The 21,437-nt window shown below is 41.6% G+C and overlaps 1 protein-coding gene across 2 annotated transcripts in view; it reads left to right on the forward strand.

Annotated features, from left to right (window-relative positions):
• The window catches only part of BRINP2 (BMP/retinoic acid inducible neural specific 2), a 120,522-nt gene that overhangs the window by 62,599 nt on the left and 36,486 nt on the right, over positions 1-21,437 (forward strand). The window lies entirely within an intron of this gene.

The following is a 21,437-nucleotide window of genomic DNA, read 5'->3' on the forward strand; positions in this document are numbered from 1 at the left end:
GCATCTGTGATAACGTGAGAGCTTGTAAACAGTACGGGATCCCGGGCCTCACCCCAGACCTACAGAATCAGAATATGCATTTTAACAAGAGCCCCAGACGAACAGTATGACATGAAAGCTTGAGAAGTACCATATCTGATTGCGCTAAGAGCTTGGGAGGTAGAGAGAAGAGCAGGATTGAGCAGGGTGGAGAAGGACAGAAGCCTCCGTGGGGAGGCAGCATCCCCCACGATGCATTAATATTTACTGGAGATGTTACAAATGAAACAGAATAGTAGTCAAGGGAGGTTAAGTTCAGGAATTATTAGTGCCAAGGCCCATGAACGTGTAAGAATAGATCCAGCAGCTGGGAGAAAAGTTTAAAAGCAGAAAAGGCTGGAGGGCCTAGAAGCAGCCTGTGGGTGCCTCCCGGGAGATGGAGAGGTGAAGAATCGGAAAGCAGCTGTGGAAGCAATCACACAGGAGGAGCTCCAGAGCTGATTTATCATCCGGACCACGTCTCACGTCTCACGGACTAACAAATACTGATTTGGATAAACAGCGAACCCTGGGAGAGGCACCATCTCCAATTAAGAGATCACAATCCACATAAATAAACGGCAACCAAAGGCAACCTCAGGCTGCCTGGGTAAATCCCAGTGATTTCCGAGGCGTTCATTACAGCAACTGAGGTAGAGACGGGCTGTGTTATCATGCAGCTTCAGGGCACCACGAGGGAGGCCGTGCTTCTCAGGTGGATGGGACAGGCAGGAAGAAGGGGAGCTCTTCTGGAGAAGGGACCTCACCCAAGTGAACTGGTTGATCTCTCAACTTCTCACTGGATCTATATTTTGACAAGGGAGCTGGGATGGAAGGAGAGAAATGAATGGTCTACAAACTAGAAAAAGACACACAAATCAGAGCAAAATTAGAGGCAAGGTGGCAACGATGAGCCTCTAGATCTGGCAACAGGTGCTATTTTTCTGTTCACAGGTGAGGCGTCAGGAAAGGGACAGAACAAAACAGAGTTTACTTTAACCAAGAGTTTGGTGCTAGCTAAAGGTACAGCACCTCTGACATATAGGATCTAATCTGGGCTGTGGACCCAGATTAAGGAATGAGCCTTTTCCTCACCCAAGGAATTTCCTTCCCGAAATGTCTGGAAGGCCCCCGAATCGGGTGTTGCGTAGCCTCATCCTCAGACGGCAGGGTCCTGTCTCCGACTGTGACGTGGAAACATACTACACAATGCCACAGACATATACGAAGCTTCCACTGTGTAGAAATAACTGAATGAGAAAGTGTTCTGCTCTCTTGGAGCAAGAAGAAACAGCACATAAATAATTGCAATTTAAGAGCATTACACAGAGCAAAATTCATTCAATCAGTATTTTTGAGGGCCGACTCTGTGCTCGTGCTTCTACAAGATTGCGATCGTACACCGTGACAAGGAAGGACACCGTTCTTGATCTGATGAAACTTACAGATAAGTACGTTTGGAGAACTCTGCACAGAAAGGTCAAGGAAAGCTGGAATCAAAGGGAAAGTATAGACCAAACTCTGATGAATGAGAGGAAACTGTCCAGGTGGAGAGCTGGGGGAATGGTGTGGTGGGCACGGGAGCAGTGTAGCCAACGTCCTGGGAGCACAAATTGTGGTTTAGAAACTAGGCAGCCAGGCGCAGGTATTTAATGTAGATGTCAAGAAGCATGTGACTGTGTCTCTCCTTCACCTGCTCTGTGACACTATGTTATTTCTGCCGTGACTTGTCCCTCCAAAATGCCAAAAGGGCCTCTTAGGCACTGGCTTCTTCCAGGGTTCAATTTCAAAACACTCGCACCTGGAGGGGCACGGATTACTCATGTATTAGAGACGAGTAAAAATGAAGTAGAGTAATTGTATATCCAGAGAAGGTAGAGCCAAATGCAATTCCTTCCATTTCTACCTTGGAAAAAAGGGGTGTGAATGTTCCCCTGGTGAAAAAGTGGTAAGCAGTGCTTTAAGGCCCAGTAAAGCTACTAGTTCATCTGAAAATCCTGCATCATTTATGCTTAAAAAAATCAAATTCAGGTTAAGTTTACCACACTGCATATTTGCTCACTCGGTCCTCTTACAAGTATTTATGGAGAGTCTCCTTTGGGCAAAACATGATTCTGGGTATGATGGCAGGCTACAAAAGAGAGAAACCAGGGTTCTGCTGATTTCTAGGAGTTCAGCGGTCCAGTTTGAGTGACAGTCCACACACTGGAGAACATGTTGGAAGGTTGCATCTCATGCTGGGGAGAAGACGACATTTAGTACATTCTCGATGATTGATGGACAGATTTGGCCCACGGATGCTGTGTCAGAGTGAATTCTTGGGATGCCAGTTCCAGTTTCCCCAAGGGCAAAACGACTCTCGTCCCAAATGTTTTTATGTCTTTGAGGGCTATACCCAGGTTGTCCACCCTGGCTTGAAACAAGATTACAAAGATGGTCTGTGAAGAGAAAATGTAAAAATAAATATGTGCAAGAAATGAAGGGAAAAATCCAGGATGGCCAAGGGGAGAAAAGCAAGATCAGTTTTGTTTTCAGAGGAGATTTAGTAGTGAGATCTTGAGTCAGTCGGGCAGAGAAAAAGAGGATTAATTTTTGCTTCGAGAAATAATTAATTTTATTCATGAATGAATTGCTGCTTAGAGCTGTGTGTGTGAGTGAGGTAGGCTTCATCTAGAAACCATCACGACACAGATGCTGGCAGACAGGGACACTGGCTCGTCATGTGGTCTTTTCCTTTTCTTTTTCTTTTTTTATTTTTTCTCCTCAAGAGAAGAGCTTTTTCTGGGTCAGGGATTCTCATTTTTTTTTCTTTATTCCGCTTCTGCCACATTTATCCTACCTCAGGGCTTCCCACATCTCCCACAAGAAAATTATTTCAGTCCCGTGTTGCTTAGAACAGTGAATGGCACGTGGCAGGGCATTTATTCATTCAGCACATATTTCCTGAGCATGTGAGTATTCTGGCCACTCCACAAGTGCTGGGGACACAGCGATGAAAGAGACGTGGCCCAGGCCTCAGGGGGCTCTGCCCTCGAGGAAGATTCACCGGAGCAGGTGGCTGGAGGTGGGGAGGTCTCTGAAGCGGCACAGGGTGCTGCGTGTGGGGAGTGTGGTTCCCACACCAATCCTCCACCTCTTCCAGGATTAGAAGCAGGTGAGTGTACTCACAAGGTGCTGAGGGCAAGTAGAACACATTTATTACCACCAAGCTGGGTGAGAGATGGTCTGGACCTGAGTCAGAGGCAGGGTTCCTATCCCCACCATCCATCCCTGACTCAAAGTAGAGCCAACTGGAGCCCGCTGGTGACCTTGGCTGGACTGATCTGCCCAATCCTAAGCAAAGCCACTGGAGGAGGCATCGCTGGATACTGTGGATGGGCCAGCTCTGGTGGAGCTCCGCAAGAGCTGACGGTGAGAAGGGGGAAGCTCTCAGAGGGACTGTCAACTGGAGGGCATAGGTGACGGAGGGACAAGAACTGTTTGTGAGCAGAGATCTCAGGGCATCGACCACACAGTGATGAGTGTGAGCCATAGGATAGCTGGCTCGTACCAACCTCCCCGATTTCCCCATGGGATTAGGTGGGTAGGGGGCAAAGAAAAGAGGTTGTTCTGAGAGTGGAGACATTGGGCAAAATTTCTATTTAATTTTGGAAAGAAAGCAAGATATTCTATTATTAAATATTAATGTTAATAAATAATAACTATAGAATTATATATATAACTATATATATAGTACAGTTATCCTAATGAGAAACCTACAAGGGAGATGCTGTCTGTATACATATATTACAGATGAAGACACTACGTTTTACAGGATGTCATGCATCTGGTAAGAGGAAGAGCCAGAACTCAAGCCACACAATAGAAGATCTAACTGTTAAATATTATTGAATCAAATGCATAATTTTAGCCTGGGATTCTTTTTTTTAAACAGTTACTTATTTATTTATTATTTTTTAATATTTATTTTAGATAGAGAATCAGAGCATGAGCAGGGGAGGGGCAGAGAGAGAAGGAGACAGGCTCCGAAGCAGGCTCCAGGCTCTCAGCTGTCAGCACAGAGCCCAACGCAGGGCTTGAACTCACGAACCATGAGATCATGACCTTATCTGAAGCCAGATGCTTAACCAACTGAGCCACTCAGCGGCGCCTATTATTATTACTTTTTAATATAATTTATTGTCAAATTAGCTAACATACAGTGTATACAGTATGCTCTTGGCTTTAGGAGTAGATTCCCATGATTCATTGCTTACATACAACACCCAGTGCTCATCCCAACAAGTGCCCTCCTCAGTGCCCATCACCCATTTTCCCCTTTCTCCTACACTCACCGCCCCCCACCATCAACCCTTAGTTTGTTCTCTGTATTTAAGAATCTATTATGGTTTGCCTCCCTCTCTGTTTAAAACTGTTTTCCTCTTCCCTTACCCCATGGTATTCTGTTAACTTTCTCAAATTCCACATATGAGTGAAAACACAGGATATCTCTTTCTCTGACTGATTTATTTCACTTAGCATAATACCCTCCATTTCCATCCACATTGTTGCAAACGGCAAGGTTTCATTCTTTTTCACCTCCGATTAGTATTCCATTGTGTATATACACCACATCTTCTTTATCAATTCATCAGTTGGTGGACATTTGGCTCTTTCCATAATTTGGCTATTGTTGATAGTGGTGCTATAAACACTGGGGTGCATGTGCCCTTCTGAATCAGCTCTCCTTTATCCTTTGGATAAATTCCTACTAGTGCTATTGCTGGGTCATAGGGTAGTTCTATTTTAAATTTTTTGTAGAACCTCAACACTGTTCCAGAGTGGCTGCACCAGTTTGCATTTCCACCAACAGTGCAAGAGGGTTCCCATTTCTCCACATCCTCGCCAACATCTGTTGTTTCCTGAGTTGTTAATGTTAGCCATTCTGACTGGTGTGATGTGGTATCTCAGTGTGGTTTTGAATTGTGTTTCCATGATGATAAATAATGTTGAGCATCTTTTCATGTGTCTGTTGGCCATCTGGATGTCTTCTTTGGGAAAGTGTCTATTCATGTCTTTTGCCCATGTCTTCACTGGGTTATTTGTTTTTTGGGTGTTGAGTTTGGTAAGTTCATTATAGATTTTGGACACTAACCTTTATACCATATGTCATTTGCAAATATCTTCTCCCATTCCATCAGTAGCCTTTTAGTTTTGTTGATTGTTTCCTTTGCAGTGCAGAAGCTTTTTATCTTGATGAGGTCCCAATAGTTAATTTTTGCTTTTATTTCCCTTGCCTTCAGAGATGTATCAAGTAAGAAGTTGCTGCAGCTGAGTCAAAGAGGTTGTTGCCTGTTTTCTCCTCTAGGGTTGTGATGTTTTTCTGTCTCACATTTAGGTCTTTTATCTATTTTGAGTTTTTTTTTTTTGTGTATATGGTATAAGAAAGTGGTCCAGTTTCATTCTTCTGCATGTTGCTGTCCAGTTCTCCCAGCACCATTTGCTGAAAAGACTGTCTTTATTCCATTGCATACTCTTTCCTGCTTTGTCAAAGAGTAGTTGGTCATACATTTGTGGGTCCAATTCTGGGTTCTCTATTCTTTTCCTTTGGTCTTTGTGTCTGTTTTTGTGACAATACCATACTGTCTTCATGATTACAGCTTTGTTGTAGAGGATGAAGTCTGCGATTGTGATGCCTCCTGCTTTGATTTTCTTTTTCTACATTACTTTGACAATTTGGGATATTTTGTGGTTCCATACAAATTTTAGGTTTGTTTGTTCTAGCTCTGCGAAGAATGCTGGTGCAATTTTGATTGGGATTGCATTGAATGTGTAGAATGCTTTGGGTGGTATTGACATTTTAACAGTATTTGTTCTTCCAATCCATGAGCATGGAATGTTTTTCCATTTCTTTGTGTCTTCTTCAATTTCTTTCATAAGTTTTCCATACTTTTCAGCATACAGATCTTTTCCATCTTCGGTTAGGTTTATTCCTAGGTATTTTATGGTTCTTGGTGCAATTGTAAATGGGATCGATTTCTTGATTTCTCTTCCTGTTGCTTCATTGTTGGTGTATAGAAATGCAACTGATTTCCGTAATTGATTTTGTATCCTGCAACTTTGCTAAATGCATGTGTCCATTCTAGCAGCTTTTTGGTGGAGTCTTTCAGGTTTTCCATATAGAGTGTCATGTCATCTGTGAAAAGTGAATGTTTGACTTCTTCTTTGTCCCACTTTGGATGCCTTTTATTTCATTTTGTTGTCTGATTGCTGAGGCTAGGTCTTCCAACGCTATGTTAAACAACAGTGGTGAGAGTGGATATCCCTGTCATGTTCCTGATCTCAGGGGGAAAGTTCTGTTTTTCCCCATTGAAGATGATATTAACTGGGCTTTTCATATATGACCTTTTTGATGTTAAGGTATGTTCCTTCTATCCTGACATCTTGAGGTATTTTATTAAGAAAGGATGCTGCATTTTGTCAAATGCTTTTTCTGCATCTATTGACAGGATCATATGGTTCTTATCCTTTCTTTTATTAATGTGATGAATCACATTGATTGATTTATGAATATTGAACCAGCCCTGTAGCCCAGGAATGAATCCCACCTGATCATGGTGAGTAACTCTTTTAATATACTGCTGAGTTTGATTTGCTAGTACCTTGTTGAGAATTTTTTTTTATTTTTTTAAATTTACATCCAAATTAGTTAGCATATAGTGCAACAATGATTTCAGGAGTAGATTCCTTAATTCCCCTTACCCATTTAGTCCATCCCCTCTCCCACCCTCTCCAGTAACCCTCTGTTTGTTCTCCATATTTAAGAGTCTCTTATGTTTTGTCCCCCTCCCTGTTTTTATATTATTTTTGCTTCCCTTCCCTTATGTTCATGTGTTTTGTATCCTAAAGTCCTCATATGAGTGAAGTCATATGATATTTGTCTTTCTCTGACTGACTGATTTCGCTTAGCATAATACCCTCTAGTTCCATCCACATAGGTGCAAATGGCAAGATTTCATTCTTTTCAATTGCCGAGTAATACTCCATTGTATGTATGTATGTGTGTAGTATACATTTCCATACTTTTCAGTATGGAATACTGAATATACACACATACATACATACACACACCACATCTTCTTTATCCATTCATACATCAATGGACATTTGGGCTCTTTCCATACTTTGGCTATTGTTGATAGCGCTGCTATAAACATTGGGGTGCATGTGCCCCTTAAAAACAGCATACCTGTATCCTTTGGATAAATACCTAGCAGTGAAGTTGCTGGGTTGTAGGATAGTTCTAATTTTAATTTTTTGAGGAACCTCCATACTGTTTTCCAGAGTGGCTGCACCAGTTTGCATTCCCACCAGCAGCGCAAAAGAGATCCTCTTTCTCCACATCCTCTCCAACATCTGTTGTTGCCTGACTTGTTAATGTTAGCCATTCTGACAGATGTGAGGTGGTATCTCATTGTGGTTTTGATTTGTATTTCCCAGATGATGAGTGAAGTTGAGCATTTTTTCATGTGTCAGTTGGCCATCTGGATGTCTTCTTTGGAGAAGTGTCTATTCATGTCTTTTGCCCTTTTCTTCACTGGATTATTTGTTTTTTGGGTGTTGAGTTTGATCAGTTCTTTATAAATTTTGGATAATAACCCTTTATCTGATATGTCGTTTGTAAATATCTTCTTCCATCCCATCAGCTGACTTTTAGTTTTGCTGATTGTTTCCTTCACTGTGCAGGATGAGGTCCCAATAATTCATTTTTGCTTTTGTTTCCCTTGCCTCCGGAGACATGTTGAGTAAGAAGTTGTTGTGGTCACGATCAAAGAGGTTTTTGCCTGCTTTCTCCTTGAGGATTTTGATGGCTTCCTGTCTTACCTTTAGGTCTTTCATCCACTTTGAGTTTATTTTTGTGTATGGTGTAAGAAAGTGGTCCAGGTTCATTCTTCTGCATGTCACTGTCCAATTTTCCCAGCACCACTTGCCGAAGAGACTCTTTATTCCATTGGATATTCTTTCCTGTTTTGTCAGAGATTAGTTGGCCATACGTTTGTGGGTCTATTTATGGGTTCTCTATTCTGTTCCATTGATCTGAGCATCTGTTTTTGTGCCAGTACCATACTGTCTTGATGATTACAGCTTTGTAGTATAGCTTGAAGTCCAGGATTGTGATGCCTCCTGCTTTGGTTTTCTTTTTCAAGATTGCTTTGGCTATTTGGGGTCTTTTCTGGTTCCATACAAATTTTAGGATTATTTTTTCTAGCTCTGTGAAGAATGATGGTGTTGTTTTGATAGGGATTGCATTGAATATGTAGATTGATTTGGGTAGTATTGACATTTTAACAATATTTGTTCTTCCTATCCAGGAGCATGGGATATTTTTCCATTTTTTTGTGTCTTCTTCAATTTCTTTCATAAGCTTTCTATAGTTTACAGTGTATAGATTTTTCACATCTTTGGTTAGATTTATTCCTAGGTATTTTATGGTTTTTGGTTCAATTGTAAATGGGATTGATTCCTTGATTTCTCTTTTTGTTGCTTCATTGTTGGTGTATAAGAATGCAGCTGATTTCTGTGCATTGATTTTATATCCTGCAACTTTGCTGAAATCATGAATCAGTTCTAGCATGTTTTTGGTGGAATCTTTTGGGTTTTCCATATAGAGTATCATGTCATCTGCGAAGAGTGAAAGTTTGACCTCCTCCTGGCCAATTTGGATGCCTTTTATTTCTTTGTGTTGTCTGATTGCAAAGGCAATCCAATACTATGTTGAATAACAGAGGCAAAAGTGGATATCCCTCTTTTTCCTGACCTTAGGGGGAAAGCTCTTAGTTTTTCCCAATGAGGATGATATTAGTGTTGGGTCTTTCATATATGGCTTTTATGATCTTGGGGTATGATCCTTCTTTCCCTACTTTCTTGAGGGTTTTTATCAAGAAAGGATGCTGTATTTTGTCAAATGCTTTTTCTGCATCTATTGAGAGGATTGTATGGTTCTTGTCCTCTCTTTTATTGATATGATGAATCACATTGATTGTTTTGTGGGTATTAAACCAGCCCTGCATCCCAGGTGCAAATCCCACTTGGTTGTGGTGAATCATTTTTTTAATGTATTGTTGGATCCGGTTGGCTAATATCTTGTTGAGGATTTTTGCATCCATGTTCAGCAGGGAAATTGGTCTATAGTTCTCCTTTTAGTGGGATCTCTGTCTGGTTTTGGAATGAAGGTAATGCTGGCTTCATAAAAAGAGACTGGAAGTTTTCCTTCCATTTCTATTTTTTGAAACAGCTTCAAGAGAATAGGTTTAACTCTTCCTTAAATGTTTGGTAGAATTCCCCTGGGAAGCCATCTGGCCCTGGACTCTTGTTCCTGGGACATTTTTGATTACTAATTCAATTTCTTTACTGGTTATGGGTCTATTCACATTTTCTGTTTCTTCCTGTTTCAGTTTTGGTAGTTTATGTTTCCAGGAATTTGTCCATTTCTTCCAGATTGCCCATCTTATTGGTGTATAATTGCTCATAATATTCTCTTATTATTGTTTTTATTTCTGTTGTGTTGATTGTGATCTCTCCTCTTTCATTCTTGATTTTATTTATTTGGGTCGTTTCCTTTTTCTTTTTGATCAAAGTGGCTAGTGGTTTATCAATTTTGTCAATTCTTTCAAAGAACCAGCTTCTGGTTTCATTGGTCTGTTCTACTGGTTTTTTGTTTGTTTGTTTGTTTGTTTGTTTCAGTAGCATTAATATCTGCTCTGATCTTTATTATTTCCTGTCTTCTACTGGTTTTGGGTTGCATTTGCTGTTCTTTTTCCAGCTTTTTAAGGTGTAAAGTTACGTTGTGTATCTGAGATCTTTCTTCCTTCTTTAGGAAGTCCTGGATTTCTATATACTTTCCTCTTAAGACTCCCTTTCCTGCATCCCAGAAGTTTTGGGTTGTGGTGTTATCATTTTCATTGGCTTCCATGAACTTTTTAATTTCCTTTTTAACTTCTTGGTTAGCCCATTACTTCTTTAATAGGATGTTCTTTAGTCTCCAAGTATTTGTTACCTTTCCAAATTTTTTTCTTGTGGTGGATTTCAAATTCCATAGTGTTGTGGTCTGAAAATATGCGTGGTATGATCTTGATCTTTTTGTACTTGTTGAGAGCTGATTTGTGCCCCAGTAGGTGGTCTATTCTGGAGAACGTTCCATGTGCACTGAAGAATGTATATTCCACTGCTTTAGGATAAAATGTTCTGAATATATCTGTTAAGTCCATCTGGTCCAGTGGGTCATTGAAAGCCATTGTTTCCTTGTTGATTTTTTTATTAGATGATCTGTCCATTGTTGTAAGTAGGGTATTGAAGTCCCCTACTATTATGATATTATTATCAGTGGGTTTCTTTATGTTTGTGATTAATTGATTTATATATTTGGGTTCTTCCACATTTGGCACATAAATGTTTACAATTGTTAGGTCTTCTTGATGGATAGACCCCTTATTTATGATATAATGTCTTTCTTCATCTATTTATACAGTCTTTATTTTATAGTCTAGATTGTCTGATATAAGAATGGCTACTCCAGGGGTGCCTGGGTGGCTCAGTTGGTTAAGCACCACCTTCAGCTCAGGTCATGATCTCACAGTTCGTGAGTTTGAGCCCCACTTTGGGCTCTGTGCTGACAGCTCAGACCCTGGAGCCTGCTTCAGATTCTGTGTCTTCCTTTCTCTTTGCTCCTTCCCCACTCGTGCTCGATCTCTCTCTGTCTCTCAAAAATAAACATTAAAATAATAATAATAAAAAAAAAGAATGGCTACTCCAGCTTTCTTTTGTTGACCATTAGCATGATAGATGGTTCTCCATCCCCTTACTTTCAATCTGAAGGTGTCTTTAGGTCTAAAATTGGTCTCTTGTAAACAGCATATAGATGGGTCTCGTTTTCTTATCCATTCTGTTACCCTATGTCTTTTGATTGGAGCATTGAGTCCATTGACATTTAGAGTGAGTACTGAAAGATATGAATTTACTGCCATTATGTTGCTTGTAGAGTTGGGAGTTTCTGGTCCTTTATAGTCTTTGTTGCTTTTGGTCTTTATTTATTTTTTGTTTTTGCTTTTTCATCTTTTCTCCCCTCAGAGAGTCCCCCTTAAAATTTCTTGCAGGGCTGGTTTAGTGGTCACTATCTCCTTTAATTTTTGTTTGTCTGGGAAACTTTTTCTCTCTCCTTCTATTTTGAATGACAGCCTTGCTGGATAAAGAATTCTTGGATGCATATTTTTCTGATTCAGCACATTGAATATATCCTGCCACTCCTTTCTGGTCTGCCAAGTTTCTGTGGATAGGTCTGCTGCAAACCTGATCTGTCTTCTCTTGTAGGTTAAGGACTTTTTTTCCCCTTGCTGCTTTCATGATTCTTTTCTTTCCTGAGTATTTTGTGAATTTGACTATGATATGCCTTGTTGATGGTCTGTTTTTGTTGAATCTAATGGGAGTCCTCTGTGCTTCCTGGATTTTGATGTCTGTGTGTTTTCCCAGGTTAGGAAAATTTTCCACTGTGATTTGCTCACTTAACCCTTCTACCCCTATTTCTCTCTCTTCCTCTTCTGGGACCCCTATGATTCTGATGTTGTTCCTTTTTAATGAGTTACTGATTTCTCTAATTCTTAAATTGTGCTCTTTTGCCTTAGTCTCTCTCTTTTTTTCTGCTTCATTGTTCTCTATAAGTTTGTCCTCTATATCGCTGATTCTCTGTTCTGCCTCATCCTTCCTTGCTGCCGTGGCATCCATTTGAGATTAAGGCTCAGTTATAATGTTTTTTATTTCATCCTGATTAGCTTTTACTTCTTTTATCTCCACAGAAAGGGATTCTAATCTATTTTCAACTCCAGCTAGTATTATTATCTATGTTGGTTATCTATCTATTATTATCTATTATCTATGTTGGTTAAATCCCTGGCTGTCATTACTTCCTGCTCTTTCTTTTGGGGCATCATTTTGAAGGAAGTAAAAGAATTAATGAGGTAAAAAAATTAAAATTAAAGAAAAATATTAAAATCAAAAAATTAAAAGCAAACACACACATAAAAAAATCGAATAAATTATGCTAGATCCTAGGTGTGTTTTGGTCTGGGTGTTGAAAGAGGCTTGATAGATTAGAGAAAAAAGGGAAAAGAAAAAAAGGGAATCGTTTGAAAATTTGAAAAAATGAATACACTGAAGTAGAATAAAATGAACTGATGGAAGTAAAAGAGAATTTGAAAAAAAATTTACACAGAAGTAAAAAAATTAAAGAAAACTATTTTTAATAAAAATTGAAAATAAAACATGATTTTTTCTCATTCTGTATTTAAGAAAAAGAAAAGAAACGAAAAAAGAAAAAAAAACCAAAATTGAATAGATGCACCGGCAAACAGACTGAAATATGACAGAAATTCTTTCATTTTCCCCTAGAAGTCAAACTATGAAGCGCTTTATAGTCCATATACTAAGCAGGTGGAGAGAGTTGTGTTCCTGAAGAGCGAGGTTGACTCAGTTGGGCAGGACTTAGTGTAATGGCTCCATTCTCCACTAGATGGCGCTGCTTAGCTTACTGGGGTGGGTTGTTGTGGCTCTTGTAGGTGTTTATGCGCATGTGTGGGAGCTGTGAAAATGGTGTCCCCAGCTACCCAGTCTCTAGTATTGGAACTCTGTTCTCCCCGATCAGCAATCGTGCACCTGTCCCTTGTCTTCAGCTTCCGTCCACTGTTTGCTTTTACACTGTCCATGACCAAGCCCCAGGCAGCACCTCCCTCCTGAGTTTTATCTCAGATGTGGCTGTGTTTCCCAACCCCTTATTTCTGAGGGACTGCGACTTTGACCCATTCTGCTCCTCTGCAGGAGGGTCTCACTGATCGATGGCCAGGTTCCGGCCGCATCCAGGAACGTTTGTGGGACCGTGCTGCTGCCGAGGCCCAGAGACTGAGGCTGGGTGCCAGCCCGCCCCAAGGGAAGTTCACGAGATAGTGTAGCAGCAGCATTTCAGGGATTATGGCAAATCACAACACACATCTGTCACCAGGCTTCACCCCCAGCGACCTTGTTCCAGCACCAGTGAATGTGGTTGTTCTCCTGGGTCCACTGGCGCCTTTGTCTTTGGGGAAGTCACACAGCCTCTACCAGATGTCCTCTCGGCAGGGGAACCGGCTCTTCCCTTGTGGCCTGAAGACCCTGGACTCCACTCTGCTCCTAGGGATTCACCCTTCTCACCAGAGCTCCGCCAGGTATGGAGCTGCAGAGTTTCAACCTCTGTACTACCCTGTTTATAGTCTTAATGGAATTTAAACCCTTTCCTTCCTCCTTTCTCGCTTTTTAGTTCAGTCCCTGCGACTATTACCACTTTCACTTTCTCTCCAGCTGCTTTTTTGGGGGGAGTGCTTTTCCCGTATTCTCCGTCCCTCCACCCCCACCCCCCATCTCTGTCCTCTGTCTGCACACAGAAGTGGCTCCCTGCCCTCCGCAGTTCTCTCTCCCCCAGTTCATCTCTGCGCCATGTACCTGCTGAATTCTGTGGTTCAGGTTGTGCAGATTGTTATGTTAATCCTGAGATCTGTTTCCTAAGTGTGCAGGATGGTTTAGTGTTGGTCTGGCTGTATTTCATGGACCTCAGACACAAAAAAATTTCCATGCTGTTCCACCATCTTGGCTCCTCCCCTTGTTGAGAATTTTTGCATTCGTGTTCATCAGGGGTATTGGCCTGTAATTCTCCTTTTTAGTAGGGTCTCTGTCTGGTTTTGGAATAAAGGTAATGGTGTCTTTATAGAATGAGTCTGGAAGCTTTCTTTCTGTGTCTATTTTTTTGGAACAGCTTGAGAAGGATAGGTATTAACTCTGCTTTAAATGTCTGGTAGAATTCCCCAGTGAAGCCATCTGGCACAGGACTGTTATTTGTTGTGAGATTTTTGATAACTGATTCAATTTCTTCACTGGTTATGGGTTTGTTCAAATTTTCTATTCTCGTTTGAGTTTTGGTAGTGTGTGGTGTCTAGGAATTTTCCCATTTCTTCCAGGTTGTCCAGTTGGTTGGCATAGAATTTTTCATAGTATTCTCTAATAATTGTTTGTATTTCTGTGGTGTTGGTTGGGATCTTTTCATTCGTGATTTTATCTATTTGGGTTATCTCTCTTTTCTTTTTAAGAATTGTGGCTTGGGGTTTATCAATTTTGTTTATTTTTTCAAAAAACCAGCTCTTAGATTCATTGATCTGTTCTGGTGTTTCTTTTTTTTTAATTCCAATTGTTTATTTCTGATTTAATATTTATTATTTCTCTTCTTCTGCTGGCTTTGGGGTTTCTTTGCTCTTCTGCTTCCAGTTCCTTTAGGTGTATGGTTAGGTTTTGTATAGGGGATTTTTCTTGTTTCTTGAGATAGGCCTGGATTGCAATGTATTTTCCCCTTAGGACTGCCTTTGCTGCATCCCAAAGGGTTTGGAATGTCATGTTTTCATTTTAATTTACTTCCATATATTTTTTAATTTCTTCTTTAATTGCCTGGTTGGTGCATTCATTCTTTGGTAGGATGTTCTTTAACCTCCATGCATTTGGAGGCTTTCCAGATTTTTCCTTCTGATTTATGTCATTGTGATCTGAAAATATGCATGGTATGATCTCAGTTATTTTATATTTATTGAGGACTGTTTTGTGACCCAGTATGTGATTTATCTTGGAGAATGTTCCATGTGCACTCAAGAAGAATGTGTATTCTGCTGCTTTTGGATGAAAAGTTCCGAATATATCTGTCAAGTCCATCTGGTCCAGTTTCTTTATTGATTTTCTGCCGTTGTTGTAAGGGGAGTATTAAAGTCCCCTGCAATTACCATATTCTTATTAACAAGACTGCTTATATTTGTGATTGATTTATATATTTGGTTCCTCAAGTTGGGGGCATAGGGGGCATAAACATTCACAATTGTTAGCTGTTCTTGATAGATAGACCCCATGATTATGATATAATGCCCTTCTTCATCTCTTGTTACAGCCTTTAGTTTAAAATCTCATTTGTCTTATATAAGTATGGCTACTCCAGCTTTCTTTTGACTTGTAGTAGCATGATAGCTGGTTCTCCATCCCCTTACTTTCAATGTGAAGGTGTCCTCAGGTGTAGAATGAGAATCTTGTAGACAGCATATAGATGGATCTTGCTTTTTTATCCATTCTGTTACCCTGTGTCTTTTAATTGGGGTATTTAGTCCATTTACTTTCAGAGTTATTACTGAAATATATGTATTTAATGTCATTGTGTATCTGCAGGTTTCATGCTTCTGGTGATGTCTCTGGTCCTTTGTAGTCTTTGCAGCATTCCACTCACAGAGTCCTCCTTAGGATCTCTTGCAGGTCTGGTTTAGTGGTGATGGACTTCTTCAGTTTTTGTTTTTCTGGGAAAGTCTTTATCTCTCCTTCTATTCTAAATGACAGCCTTGCTGGATAAAGGATTCTTGGCTGCATATTTTTAATATTCAGCACACTGAATATTTCCTGCCACTCCCTTTTAGCCTGCCAAGTTTCAGTGGACAGGCCTGCTACTAGATGCTTTCAGAATTCTCTCTTTATCTTTGTATTTTGCTAATTTCACTATGATATGTTGTAGAGAAGACGTATTCTTATTGAATCTGAAGGTAGTTGTCTGTGTCTCTTGGATTGGATGTCTTCTTCCTTCCCCAGATTAGGAAGTTCTCAGCTATAATTTGTTCAAGTAAACCTTGTGCCTTTTTTCCCCCCTTATTCTGGAACTCCTGTGATACAGATATTATTACGTTTCATTGAATCAGTTCTCTAATTTTCCCCTTATGGCCCAGTATTTTCTTATCTCTTTTTTTCTTGGCTTCACCATTTTCCATAATTTTATCTTCTATTTCACTTATTCTCCACTCTGCTTCCTCCATCCTTGCTGTCACTGCATCTAGTTTATTTTGCACCTCATTTACAACATTTCTTAATTCATTGTGGCTATTTCTTAGTTCCTTGATCTCTTGTAGCAATAGATTCTCTGCTATCTTCTATGCTTTTTTCAAGCCCAGCTATTAATCTTATGACTATTACTCTCAATTCTTTATCACATATATTGTTTATATCTGTTTTGAGCAATTTTCTAGCTATCATTTCTTCCTGGAATTTCTTTTGAGAATTCTTCTATTTCATCATTTTGGCTAGTTTTCTGTCCTTTATGTGTTTTAATAGCTTGTTATATATCCTGCATGTTTAGCACTACTATCCTAAAAAGGGGTTATACCCTATCCAGGGTCTGGCCCTTCAGGAGGTGTTTTTGGAGTGTGTTGCATGCTCTCTGTTGTTGTGACTCTGGTTGTTTTATCTCCCTACTCATAGTGGTGGTTTGGACTTTCCACCAGGTGTGCTTTGATTTGTTCATTAAAGCAACCCTGGAAAAAATTGTAAAAGGGAGGTGGTGGAAGAAGCCTTATTACATACAAAGACAGAAATGACAGGGGTAGGGAAAAAGAAAAGAGAGAAAAAAATTGACCAGGCAGAGAATCAGAGAAATTATATGGATTAATCGAGAGAGAGAGAGAGAGAGAGAGAGAGAGAGAGAGAGGAAAATAAAGAAGGAGGTACAAAAGACGTGTAGAAAGAATAGATTAAAAATGTCTGCTTAAACAAACCAACAACTAGAAAAGAGTAGGGAAAAATAAGAGGTAGCAAAGGAAGGAAAAGAAAATGTGTGTGTGTGTGTGTGTGTATACATGTGTGTGTGTATATATATGTATGTATATGTATACATATATATACATCATATATATATATATATAATAAGAATTGAGCAAGAATCAAATCAGAAAATGCAAAACCACTGGATGGGTATCTGATGGTCCCTTGGAACCAGTGGCTATGCTGGTCTGGAGGAGGGACTGTCTGGTTGGTCAGTGTCAATCTTGCTCCAGTAGATATGCAGTTACCAGGCATGGAGGAGGGGCGTGGTTTGGTGTAGGCAGATCCTGCTTCCACTATGGGCCTGTTGTTGGTTCCCTGAAGCACCACCTTGTTGTTGATGGGGAGAAAAATGGCAACACCCCAGTCTCTCCTCCCCAGACTGAGTGTACCAGATCACTCTGTTCAGGCCATCCTCACAGTGCTATGCAGGCACAAGCAGGCTGGTTTTTCCAGCTCCACAGTCTCCAGTGCTTCCCAGGCACTAGGCTGGGATTCAAACCCCGCCACTCCTGCTCAGCTCCCCCTCCCCCCCTCCCCGTTTCCAGTGAAGTGCCACTCTGCCCAGCAAGCTGACAAAGGGCCTCTGGCTGGCAGACTCCTGCACGGTCTTTTGTCCTTGAAGGCTATCTGTCTTCTTCCCACGACACTCAAGGGAGGAGATTGCTCTTTCTCACTGCATTTCTGAGCTTGCTGCTGAGCCTGGGGTTGGCTCCCCTCCTTCCCAGGCATGGAAACAGGGTGGCCCCAGTACAGAGAAAGCCTTGCAACCCTGGAACAAGTTAGAAATTGGTTCTTTGTTTTTTTCCATTCCCGGGTCCAAATACAATCCCTACACTTGTCCAAATACAATCCCTACACTTCCACAGCCTCTTTCTTTTCTTTTTGTCTCCCCACAGAAGAGGATCCCTCCCTTCCATGCCTTCACCACCTGTTTTATCTCTCCCAGTTCTCAATCATGCATCTATGGCCCGCCAAGTTGTTCCTGTGGATGCCTGGAGATGTTTCTGTCACTCTGTAGTCCAGATTCCTGGACTTCCAAGTCTTCTGGCCTCAACACTGCTGTGTTTGGGGGACGAGGGAACTTCGGGTACCCTACTTCTCCACCATGTTGACTCCTCCCCTGAGCCTGGGATTCTTAACGCTCCCAGAGAAATGGTACCCCCAGTTGTAGCCACCCGTGCTCTCTGCCCCTCCTGCCATTCCATGTGGCATTCTGGCAGATCTTTGGGACTCAGAAGATGGGCCTCAGGGGACTCAGTGGGGCCATCTCACTCAGAGATCCTGTAGTCCTGTTTCCACCAGAGTTCTCCATCTGCGCCTGGGCTCTGGGGAACCCTCAGTGAGAGGAAGCTACAGATGAATCTTCCTGAAACAGTTCACCCACAGCAAATTCTGTATGTATAGCCTCTACACTGCTGGCATATTTCTATAAGGTTGCAGTGTAAGTTAAATTTCTGTAAATCTAATCCTCTACTGGAGGGACACTTAATGCCATTCCAAAATGCAGTATCTTATGTTTTTTTTTTGCCTGGCAATGGCTTATAAAAATCCAGTGTTAAGTAAATCTATAGCTCCTGACTTGAGGACCAGGTAGCTACTGATTTGTAAACACACGTATCCACTAGGAAATGTCTTACGTTTCAAGGAATATTTTCATAAAGCCAGAAAAAAACTCTGGTGATGCAAATAACCTCTGCTTATTAGGATGCTTTGTAAATTTGGAGTTCCTTACAATGACACTAGTGGCATATCCTTTGGTGTGCATCCACAGTACACCAAAGATGGAAAAGAAAGAGACCTGGAGGCTGGGGCTCCCAAGGCAGTTTTGGGATTTACAGGGGTAGCTGTGGGCAGATGAGGGCTGTTCCACATGGGGCCTGGTTCAAGGAAGATGGAAGGGTCTGGCACAGCTCCCTCTGCCTGCTGTTTTTCCACCTCTGCACCTGTTTAATGCTCCCTGGTTCTGCCACTGTAACAGGATCCTCCCTGAGCCTAGAAATGCGCCTCTTTCTCCCTCTTGCTGCAAAGAATGAACAAGCTCTGGATGTCACAGTGAGCCAGAGTGAACAAAAAGTCTCAGTGGCCAGGCAGGAGGCCCTGGTAGGAGAAAAATGAGGTAGCCAGGACCAGTGGTGTACCACCCTTCATTATCAGCCCCTGTGCCTGGGAGAATTCTCATTGTCCTGGTGTGCCAGGAGAGACTGTACTTTACCTGGGGACCTGCTAGTGACGGAGGAGGGACAGGAAGGAAGACTCTTTGGGGAGTGAGTTCTCCTGGATCCACAGAAGCACGTAAACACCCTCATGTAATGATCCCTCAACATGGGCTGCATAGTTGGTTTACTAGTAACGGGGTAAACTGTAGCACAGTAAGCCAGCCTTTGCCCAGCTGGTTCTGTATATGTTCTAAGCTGTGCGTCTGGTAAAGATGGAGAGGAGGGGGGACTGTGCTAGTCCATGAATGTCAGCCTCTGTCATCTGGAAAGTCATGCTCAAATCAATAGAAGAAATGTGGCTATCGAGGCTGATAGTACATGTTTTGCCTTCTGTTACCACTAAGTAGGGCAGTGTCCATGTTGATGTCTGTGGGTCAGGAGACTAAATTCAGGAACCACAGATTTAGTGGCTGGTCTGGGACACAAGGCCCAAGCTGAAAAGGCAGTGTCTGAAAGAGGCCTGAGGGCATGGGGTGGCAGACTGGTACCCAGTGATGTTTGAATATGTGACTTAGAAGGAAATGTTAAGATCACCTGTTTCCTGGGGTTCCTGAGGGGCTTTGTCAGTTAAGTGTCTGACTTTGGCTCAGGTCATGATTTCACGGTCCGTGAGTTCAAGCCCCGCATCGGGCTCTGTGCTGACAGCTCAGAGCCTCGAGCCTGCTTTGGATTCTGTGTCTCCCTCTCTCTCTGCCCCTCCCCAACTTGTGCTCTCTGTCTCTCTCTCTCAAAAATAAATAGATATTAAAAAATGAAAAAAAAAAGAGACCACATGTTTCCTGACCAGTGCAGACAACCACTCTACAAATCCCCATGAAGGTTGTCGGCCAGCCTTGGCTTGAGCACACCCAGTCCTGCGTGTTCACTGAAGCCAATTTCCATTCATTATCCCTAAATTCTAGAAAGACCTTTCTCTGCACAATTCCACATATTGGTCCTGACTCTGCTTTCTTATTTCTTGACAATAAGTCTAAATGCCTCTTCTTCACAACAGGTCTCTAGATATTTGGAGATGATTATTCTCCTGATTCTTAGACTTGTCGGCACCGTGTAACTTCCCTCCAGAAGTTCTCTTTCTCCTTCCCCTTCTCGATGTTATTTCTCTCAAACCATCCTTGTTTCTTTTGCCCAAGTCCACCTTTCCATCTTTCTGCATAAGGAAAAGATCAGAAATTTACTTTGACATAAGATTTTCTTCCACTTCTGGCTCCCAGAGAGCTTGCTTGCTTGCTCATCTTTCAAAGCACTCAAGGCTTTTGTCATGGACCACTATGAGTTCACCATGCTGGAATTTCTCAGATCAGGCATTTCTTCCCTACAGACTTCTTTAACTTCTTGCTTTCTAGGCAGTTTTCGAAGGTTACTGATGGGGGTTCTAGGGCGCAGGCACGCCTCAGAAAATGTGGTGACTTTTCTCTGGAACTGAAGCATCATTACTTCAAGAAAAGTTGGAAATATGTGCTGGGCTTATGGTCGGAGAATACAGATTTTTTCATCCAAGTTACATGTAGAGGGAAAAAATCCTAACTTTTTCCTCAGCTTTTCAAGGAACTGCAGCTACCTCCCATTTGATCTGATTTTGTGCACCTAGATTTGGTTTGTGGTAAAATTCGTAGCCAGAACTGCACTCATCATGTTTCCTATGACACTTATGTCTCCTGTATTCCTTGCTGTGCTTCCTGGTATGGCAGCTGGAATGTCACAGCCACCGGGCACTGTAACTCCCACCTCTTCCTCATCCCCTCCCCACGTTTGAGTTGTGTGCCTTCCATCTCAGAGCTGTCTTTGAAAGCCAGCTTCCTCTTTCTTCTCCTGGCTTCACTGTTTCCCGCTTGTAGTTTTCTGTCTTCTCTAGTCCAATCTGCCTGAGGTCCTCTGCTGGTCTTTCTGTGCCCAAAGGATAAAACCCAAATACATTTTCTTGGCATGAGAGTCCCTTCCAAATCCACACATTCCCTCTTGTGACAAATATCCAATGAACACTGACCCTGGGCTGCTGACTGTGCTGCACACTTTCTTCCCGCTGTCCTTTGTTCCAGTCTCACTGAACAGGTCCAGATTTTCCCAGATACAGAAGACTCCTTCAGATGCCATGTGTCTTTCCATGTCTCATTCCCACTTCCCGCAAAGCTCCTTCCATCTTTCTCTTCCTACTCACCTCTCAAGCCCACTTAAATGTCAACTCCCTATGAAGTCTTCTTTGGTTCCTGCAAGAGAGTTAGTTGGTCATTCCTACTTACGATTCCCCATTGATGTGTTCATATTTCTGCTGTATAACTTATCTTGTGTATTTATTTACTTATATGTCTTTACTTGCTCTTCTCTTGGCTCTGCCCTCCTTCAGGCAAAGAATATGTTTTATTTCATCCTTTTATCTCTGGTTCCTGGTACCATGTCTGCCACATGTTAAGGATATAATAAGAGAATGAAACCCCTCAGTATGAGTAGCATGTTCTGGGACTGAATTAGATGGAAGGAGAAAACAAGTGGTTGAGGCTCCCAGCTCTAGAATCATACTGTATAGGTTTAAAT

This window comes from Panthera tigris, chromosome F3, assembly GCF_018350195.1.
Source record: "Panthera tigris isolate Pti1 chromosome F3, P.tigris_Pti1_mat1.1, whole genome shotgun sequence".
Taxonomy (NCBI): Eukaryota; Metazoa; Chordata; class Mammalia; order Carnivora; family Felidae; genus Panthera; species Panthera tigris.